The sequence below is a fragment of the Ictidomys tridecemlineatus genome, chromosome X, assembly GCF_052094955.1.
Source record: "Ictidomys tridecemlineatus isolate mIctTri1 chromosome X, mIctTri1.hap1, whole genome shotgun sequence".
Lineage (NCBI taxonomy): Eukaryota > Metazoa > Chordata > Mammalia > Rodentia > Sciuridae > Ictidomys > Ictidomys tridecemlineatus.
The window spans coordinates 2,299,757-2,309,688 of NC_135493.1; positions in this window are offsets into that span (position 1 = coordinate 2,299,757).

Below are 9,932 nucleotides of genomic sequence, written 5' to 3' on the forward strand. Positions count from 1 at the left end.
TTGATTAATTCAACACATAAAACCAAAAAGTTTTGTCAATATGAAAATAACATTAGCACTCCAGGAAATGAATTTCCCTCTTAAAACTGCTTTCATTGTGTCCCATAGATTCCGGTATGTTGTGTCTGTATTATCATTTGACTCTAAGAATTTTTTTTTATCTCTTCCTTTATGTCTTCTGTAACCCATTGATCATTCAATAACATATTGTTCATTTTCCATGTGGTGTAGGATTTTTCCTTCCTTTTTTTATCATTGATTTCCAATTTCATTCCATTATGGTCAGATATGGTGCATGGTATTATCTCCACGCCTTTATATTTACTAAGAGTTGCCTTATGGCATAATATATGGTCTATCTTTGAGTAGGATCCATGTGCTGCTGAGAAGAACGTGTATCCACTTGATGATGGTTGGTATATTCTATATATGTTGGTTAGGTATAGTTTATTGATTGTGCTGTTGAGTTCTATAGTTTCTTTATTCAGTTTTTGTCTAGAGGATCTGTCTAATGGCGAGAGCGGTGTGTTGAAGTCACCCGTAATTATTGTGTTATGGTCTATTTGACTCTTGAACTTGAGGAGCGTTTGTTTTATGTACGTTGCAGCTCCATTGTTTGGTGCATACAAATTGATAATTGTTATGTCTTGTTGGTGGATGGTTCCTTTTAACAGTGTATAGTGTCCTTCTTTATCCTTCTTAATTAACTTAGGTTTGAAGTTGATTTTATTTGATATGAGTATGGCCACTCCTGCTTGCTTCCGAGGGCCATGTGAGTGGTATGATTTTTCCCAACCTTTTACCTTCAGCCTGTGTATGTCTTTTCCTATGATATGAGTCTCCTGAAGGCAGCATATTGTGGGATTTGTTTTTTTGATCCAGGTTACTAGCCTATGTCTCTTGATTGGTGAGTTTAGGCCATTAACATTTAAGGTTACAATTGAGATATGATTTGTACTTCCAGTCATGCTTCTTTATTTATTTATTTTAGTTTGGCTAGTTTTACTTTTTGGTTATTTTCCTCCTCCTTTACTGAGATACCTCTTGTTGTTAGTTTTGGGCACTATTTTTCAATTCCTCTTCTTGTAGTATATTGCTCAGAATGCTTTGCAGTGCTGGTTTTCTTTCTGCGAATTCTTTTAGCTTTTGTTTATTGTGAAAGATTTTAATTTCGTTGTCAAATCTGAAGCTCAGTTTTGCTGGATACAGTATTCTTGGTTGAAATCCGTTATTTTTCAGCGTTTGAAATACATTGTTCCAGGATCTTCTCGCTTTCAAAGTCTGTGATGAAAAATCAGTCATTAACCTAATTGGTTTACCCCTGAATGTAATCTGCCTCCTTTCTCTCGTAGCTTTTAATATTCTCTCCTTGTCCTGTATGTTGGCTATCTTCATAATTATGTGTCTTGGAGTTGGTCTATTATAGTTTTGAATGTTTGGGGTCCTGTAGGCTTCCAGGATTTGGCAATCCATTCCATCTTTCATCTCTGGGAAGTTTTCTACAATTATTTCATTTAATATGCTGTCCATTCTTTTGGTTTGAATCTCTGTGCCTTCTTCTATCCCGATGACTCTCAAATTTGGTTTTTTAATGACATCCCATATCTCTTGAATAGATTGCTCATGGGATTTAAGCATCTTTTCTGTGTTGACTATACTCTTTTCAAGTTGATAAACCTTGTCTTCATTATCTGATGTTCTGACTTCTACTTGATCAAGTCTATTTGTAATATTCTCGTTTGAGTTTTTAATTTGGTTTATAGTTTCCTGCAATTCTAGGATTATTGTTTGATTCTTTTTTAAGATCTCTATCTCCTGGTAGAGCTCGTTCTTTGCCATTTGAATTTGTTTGTTTAATTCATTTTCAAAATATATTTTTATTGCTTGGACTTGCTGTCTTATGTCTTCTCTAATATTCCTTTCCATTCGAGTTAGGTATGCCTTGAGTTCTTTCCCTATCCCTGCTTCTGATGTTTCTATGTCCTCTTGTAGAATTAAGTTGTCTTGCATTGTTTGTACTCCTTTTTTCCCTTGTTTTCTCATGTTGTCCCTCTATTTGATTGTTGTTTCTGCTCTCTTCTATAGATTTGTTTTGGTTCCGTATTACTCTGATGTCTCTCCTTTGTGTTGTTAAACTATGCCTGCTAACGTGGATTCCGCTGTGAAGGAAGTTCCGACGTCCGAGCTCCAGTGACGATACTACTTTGCTATGACCGGCCCCAGTTCCTTGCCAGGGTGTCCTGATGAGGGGGTGTGACTGGACTTTCTCTGTTTGGTTTCAGCTCCCAGTCGCGGCAGGCAGGCGGTCTCCAGCCGCCCAGTATCACAGGCCGCGGGCGGGTGATCGGTCGCCTGCGGGAGGGTGTTCTCCTACCGCCCAGCTATGCGGGCAGTGGGTGAACTGTCGCTGGCGGGCCTGCGGTTTCCAGCTGCCCAGTCTCGAGTGCCTTGCCTCTAGCCTCCTGGTTTCCCCTGCTAGTCTTGGTTTCTCCTGCTAGACCAGATTTCCCCTGAGTGATGGTTCTCGGCAGTTCAAACTGTACTCTGGGCCTGCCGTTTGTTGGGTGTGGAGGGTGACTATTGGGAACCCCGGCACTCTATTGTTTTGTTTCCGTTGTGGGTGATAGTCAACAATAGTGATTTAAACACAGAGTATATTTTTCTCATGTATTGAGATGTTTGGAAGTAGGCATTTGCTGGCTTTAGTCAGTTGCTCAAGGATGTCAAGAGAAAAATCTTTAATGATTCTTTTGGAATTTTTTTTTTTTACTGTATCAAATAGCTTCTGAAGCTACAGCCATCAAATATATGTTCCAGTTTAGGAGAAAGAGAAAATGAGAGGAATACCAAAGTGGGGCCTCTCCCACTAATTCAGTCCACTGTAAAGAAATCATCAGAAACCCCAGCCAATGACTTCTTTTGTCATTTTATTGGCCACTCTTATCTGGGAAATGTAGATTTGAAACTTACAATCACTGCTACCCCAATAAACTCAGGATCTTGTTACAAAACAGATAAAACATGCTAATACAACATTGAAAGGAAAAAAAACCAGGTAGAACAAAATAAACTAATAGGAAACATCCCCAAACTGTTGAATAGATTAAAATTTTTAAAAGATGCACAAACTCATGGCAATTTTGGTCAGGAGGAAAGAAGGTGAAGAAACAAATGTAAAAAACAGGATGGGGTGTAACTTCAGATGCAGAGTCAAATTTTCTAAAACTTACAAGAGAATACTATCTGTAGTTTTATGTGAATAAATACAAAAATCTAGGTAAATAGATGACTTTCTATGAAAATATGAATTGACCAAGAAATAGAGAATACAATAAACCAATATCCATAAAAAGTGTTAAGATAGTCAAAGATCTATCTTTCAACACTATATCAGGTCCAAGTTGTTTTATGGCTAAATTCTTCTAAACCTAAAGAGGAAACAGGTAATTCTTTAAAAAAATTTTTTTTAGATGTTGATGGACCTTTATTTTATTTATTTATTTTTATGTGTTGCTGAAGATTGAATCTTGTGCCTCACATGTATAGGCGAGTGCTCTACCACTGAGCTACAACTCCAGCTCAGAATCAGGTAATTCTAATATTAAATAAATGAAGGTCTTTTCATTATAAAAGATGGAAACAATCCAAATCCATTTAGGAGGTTATTATAACTCTGGTACCAAAATTGGAATAAGATAGCACAGTAAAATCGCTGTTTAGACCAATTTCTCAAATTGTGAACAAAAGTACAAAGATACTAAATCATACCAATAAAAGAATATCTTACCATTCGCAAGTATGGTTTTTTCCTAAGAATGCAATGATGAATCCATATTAACAGAGTTATTATTGCAAATCACTTAATTACTGGTTAAAGGGGAAGCAAATTTATCATTGCAACTAAGTGGAAAAGCATTTGATAAAATTCAACCTACACCCCTTCATTGCCAGTCTCTAATGAACTCATTATGTTCAATATGAGACAAGAAAGAAATATGGAGTATAAATACTTGAACAGAAAAGACTATAATTATTCAGATATGCTATGATCATTTTCTGGAGAATCTAAATGAAACATTTGACAAATTATTAGTACTCACATATGAAGCTTTCACAAACTTTATCTTCTCAACAGTGATGGAATAACAAATATATTTTTAAAAAGCCTCCTACTCCTAAGAGCAATACAAATAATAAAAAAACTTTGAACTAAAATGTATTAAAATATGTGAGGTGGATGTGAAAAAATATAAAAAATTCAGGTCATAAAAATAGCCTGAATAAATTATAAGACATATCATGTTCTTGGATAGAAAACATTCTATTTTTAAAAGATGTCAATTCCCCTGAAATCAATCCATGCCTTCAATGCAATCACAATAAATATCACAAGATTTTAATGAAAACTAACAAGCCAACACTTAAACTCATTTGGAAAAAAATTATACAATATTGGCCCAAAAAACTTAAAGGAAAAAAATCTACTAGGCATCAAAATGTATTATAAGCCTATGATAGTTTAAAAAGTATTGATGCAAGATTCTACAAATTAATTAATAAGATCCCAGAAATTCCAGAAACACACATGAAAATTTGTCAATTTAGGTAGGTGTGATGGCATATGCCTGTAATCCCAGGGACTCAGGAGGCTGAGACAGGAGGATTGTAAATTCAAAGTTAACTTTAGCAACTTAGTGAGGCTTATTTTTTATTTTGAGACAGGGTCTCGCTAAGTTGCTGAGGCTGGCCTCAAACTCATGATCCTCCTGCCTCAGCCACCTGAGTCCCTGGGATTACAGGCATGCACCACCATGCCTAGATTTATATAGTTTTTATGTTTAGATATTTTAATTATTCAGGAATATCTTTTCATCTATGATACCTAGGTAACATCTATCTACTCCTAGTCATTGGATAAAGGTGATGTTATTAAACAAAGCACAAAATGTGGACACTCTGAAAGAAAATCCCAATATGTTTGCTGGCATAATGATGAAAAACACAATTTCTGCATGACAACAGATGCACCAGCATCAATTAAGTTAAAAACAGCAGCATGGAAGAAAGTGTTTGCAGCATGTGGAGCAGATGAAGGGTCGCTACCAATATGAAAGGAATTGTAAGTCAGGAGGAAAAATGGCAAAGAAGATGAACAAGTAGTCTACAAAAGAGTCAATTGGAATGGCCTATAAATATATGAAAAGATGCTCAAACTGAAAAAACTAGTAATGAGAAAAATGCAAATGAGAAAAATACTATTTTTGGACCATTAGTGTGACTGAGTTTGGGGGCCAATGGGAACTCTTTTTTTTTTTAAATCCTCTTATCTTTCTTTCTTACCTTATTTTTATTGGTGTATTATAGTTGTACATAATGGTGTGATTCACTGTTATATATTCATGCATGCACACATAATAATAATATAATTTGGTTAATATCATTCCTCATTATTTCCTCTTTTCTTCCCTGCTCCTACCCCTAGTCCCTTTCCTCTTCTGATCTCCCTTTGATGTTTAGGAGATCCACCCCATTTTTCTTTTTCTTTTTCCTCTCCAGCTCCTGCATATGAGAGAAAACATATGATCCTTGACTTTCTGAGTTTGGCTTATTTTGCTTAACATAATGGTGTCTAGTTCATCCATTTTAGTGCAAATAACATAATTTCAGTTTTCTTTTGGCTGAATAAAACTCCATCATATATATATATATATATATATATATATATATATATATATATATATATATATATATATATATCACATTTTCTTTATCCATTCACCCATTGATGGACACCTAGACTGGTTCCATAGTTTGGCTATTGTGAATTGTACTGCTATAAACATGGATATGCATGTGTCATTATAGTATGGTGATTTAATTCTTTAGGATAAATACTTAGAAGTGGTATAGCTGGGTCATGTGGTGGTTCTATCCATTGGGAACTCTTGCACATACTTGATACAGACTCTTTTTTAATTATTTATTTAATATATTTTTGGTACTGGGGATTGAACCCAGGGGTGCTTTACTACTGACTCACATCTCCAATCATTTCAATTTTTTTTTTGAGATAGGGCCTTGCTATGTTTCCCAGGCTGGTCTCAAACTTGCTATCCTCCTACCTCACCCTCTCAAGTAGCTGGGATTACAGGCTGTGCCATTGCACCTGGTTAATGCCTGTACTCTTTGAACCCAGTAAATACCACTTTTTGGTACTGTGAAGGACACTGTTCATTGTCTCCTTTGCCTGAGGGCTGTTCCTTCTGGCACTGGGCTGCTCAGTTGGACTATTCCCCTAGCTGCCCTCAGGGCAGTTAAGTGCCAATTAAGTAATAGTTCACCAATGGAATTAAAGCAGTGGTGATGTGTCCAACTTCTGCCTCATCTGCTTGGAGGGACAGTGCTTGCCCTGGATATGTACACCCTTCATCCTCTTGCTCTTCACTGGAGCCAGAGCACAGACATGACGCTGTTACAGTCTGACTGTGGTCAAGGCAATGCCATCCATGGGACCACTGTGCAGCCACAGCTGTTTGTTAGTACTCCATGATTGGGTTAGTACAGATATCAGGAAGAAGTGCTTTGAAGTTTCTATAGAAACTATATATTACCATGACATATTTACTGCATATTAGAAAAGTTTCAGTCTGCAGTGGATCAGGGGAAGTGAAATATCTTTCCTTATGTGTGCTTTGAGAAACACCGCCCTTGAGGAGAGGGAAGAAACATAATGTAAGGAGCTAGGGTCCCTGAGTGACTGCATGAAGCAGAGCTGCCCCCATCAACAGGCTGCTCAGCTCAGACTTATGTGTGAGAGAAATGGTATTCAATTCTCCCTACACCAGGGCTGGGAATATAGCACAATAGTAGAATGGTTGCCTACCATGTTCAAGGCCCTATACTTGATCCGGAGCACTACAAAAAATAAAGCAATTTCTCTGAGCCATTGCATCATTGCATATCTCTTTGTTGAAGTCATCCAGCTTCTGCCCTTCCTAACTTCGCATCTGTCCTGTAGCTCACATCTGTGCACAAGAGATTGGGGTAAGGCTTCATATGTGGCACTGTTTCTCTCAACAAAACCCTGTAAATGCCTAAATGTTCAGCAAGAAGGGTGAATAACCCTTGCTACATCCATTCTGTGGAATACTTAGCTGTAGTTACCATCCTCCCAGGTATGCTTACTTGAAAGTAACTTGCAGAATGATCAACTCTATTGTATATACACATATAAATATACAGAAAAATGTCAGAACACATCTTCCCAGAAAGGAAGAGATTAGGAGTGCCAAAGAATGGTTTAAAGGGGATTTTATTTTATCCATATTTATTTAAAAATTTAAAATGATGTTATATTTACATTTTGCTTGTGTAACTAAAAAGAAACCTTAAAAGAATATAACATAAAGAATATTCACACATTGATAATAGCAATAGAAGACAGATTTACCATACGACTCACTGGTTTGACATACTGGCTTTGGTGGCATTAAATAAAAGAACTTCAAGAATGCAATTGAATATTTGATTGTTTGACTTCATTTAGGTCATGAGTATTTCCAGAAAAAGTCCCAAGGGGAATTCTACATGTTGAAAAAAAAATGAGGAAAAGCTCTAAATTTGTGTACAAGTGTACAATTTCATCTTTCATAAATCATCTCTGATTCCAAAATAATAAAGAATATGAACATATGAAGAAAACAATAAAGTGTTAGAGGAAAAAGAAGGTTCTTAAACATATTTTTATCTCAACTAAATAAGTTTCAAGCCAGACTTTACAAAATGCTTTAGGAAAACAATTGCTGAAAAATTTAAAGGGAATCTTGCCACAAAAACTATTATAATTCTAATTGTTTTCAGTAAAGGTAAAGGATTTTTGAGAATTGACCAAGTTGTTAATCCTAAGAAGAAAGTTCCTTGTGGTAAACATGCTGCTAAAATCTTTCTTCAGAGAACCAGTCAGCACCAGCAGCAGCAGGTGGAAAGTGGGCGAGAGCAAAGCTAGGGGCTAGCTTCAGGCAACAGCAATGAGAGGCCCCAGTTTCTCACCAGAAGGCCACCTCTAAAAGCTGGAGTATGTAAATAGATAACAAAATTATAACAGTTCTATTTTGAGATAAATTTCAGAATTATTGAGCCTCAGAAATTCATTCCCTGATGGCAAAATTTGGACTTTGGCCTTGGCCATTGGACATTAGACAAATGTGTCTTTGACGCCCTTCCAAAGTGAGCTTGGTACTGTGAGACCTCTTGAGGATCAAGGTCAATAGACCCCAACCTCTACTATTAGACTCCCCTCCATTTGGCCACCAAGTCTGTAGGCAGCTCCTGATCTTGGCAACTTAGTTCATTATCTTAGTCCATATAACAGAATATCAGAAACTTGGATAATTTACAAGAAAAGAGGTTTATTTTGGCTCCTGGTTATGGATACTGGGAAGTATAAGACTGGGTAGCCACATCTGTCGAGGGCCTTGTGCTACTTCAACTCATGCCAGAAAGTGAAAGGGCAAAGGGTCCATGTGGAGGGAGAACATGAAGAGTGACCTTGCTTTATAACAACTGGCTCTCTTGGTAACTAATCCAGCCCCAACAGAGTGACAACTCATTCATGGCAGAAAAGCATTCATTCATTCATCAGGGTTCTGCCTCCCCCCATGACCAAATACCTTCCAATAGTTGCTACCTTGCAATACTGCCACATCAGGGACTAAGTCTTTACATGAGTTTTTGTGATGACAAACATATTCAAACTGTAGCAGGGACCTTCTGAGCAAAGGCTCTACCAATCCCATCCTCTGTGCATGTGATACTCATCTTCCACCTCAAACCAGAAGGCTGGCTGCTCTCTGCTAGTGGCTCCCTTGGAATGGACATGGATCAGGTCCTGGTTGCTTGTTCTCAGGACTTGCTCAGGGCTCTGGCTCCTTTTCCTCAGCCTTCAGCCCCACCAATTCTCTACCATGTGGCACGCTTGCAAACCACCTTCCCTAGGGCCCTGGGCCACACCTCACCTGGATGAGCGTCCCTGAGTCTCTTTGTATTGTCTGAGGGCAAGCCAGTATGAGCATAGGAGGTGCTCTTGGGAGTCATCCTGCCCCCAGCTCCCCACCTGGACATGCTGCAGAATCCTCAGAGTGTACCATCTCCCAGCTCCATGTATTCACCTGCCAGCTCCTTGACTATCTCATGGAGCCACATCATGTACCAGGTTGAGTAACATCATGGACACTGCCATGGGATCCGTGACTGGGCTCCACAAGAGCTGGGGCTGACCCAGCCCCAACAGGTCCTCTCAAACCAGTGGAGGATCTGAACCATGACCTTTACTGCTTTACTCTGCAGGGAGGGGAGGGGAGGGACAGTCCAGGTAGAGGCCATGCTTTCTCTGTCCCAGCTGTCTTATCCCTTAGGAACCTGTAGGGTACAGTAGATTTGGCCCTGCGGTGGGAGGGCTGTGTATTCTCATACACTCCAAGGACATCTTCTCCAAGGGCTACTCTGGGACAGGTCCAAGGTCTGCTGGGGACCAAGCAGATCCACCTCATCCTGCATTGGGTCTTCTAGTCTGGGACTATAGGCCACTCCCAGGCAGTGGGGCTCAGGTCCATAGCACAGGGGGCACAGAGAAGAGGGAGAGGACCCATCCCAGCCAGGCAGGGGATGTGGATTGCTGTCCAAGGCCTTGGTGGAGGTAAGGAATGTGTGGCTCAGAGGTGAAAATCTCTCTGGGTCAGGGAGGAGACATCCATTGACTGAGAATAACAATATAGTGCAGTAAAAGGAGGCATTGCTGGGCCTCAGGGGCCAAAGGCAGGAGCTAGAAGCTCAGGATTCAGCAGAACTTACAATAGGGAAGAGAGGACTTGAACTTTCAGATAAAACTGGCATTTTAACCCTGTATTCTGATGCTGAGGTGGGCCAGGTCAGGC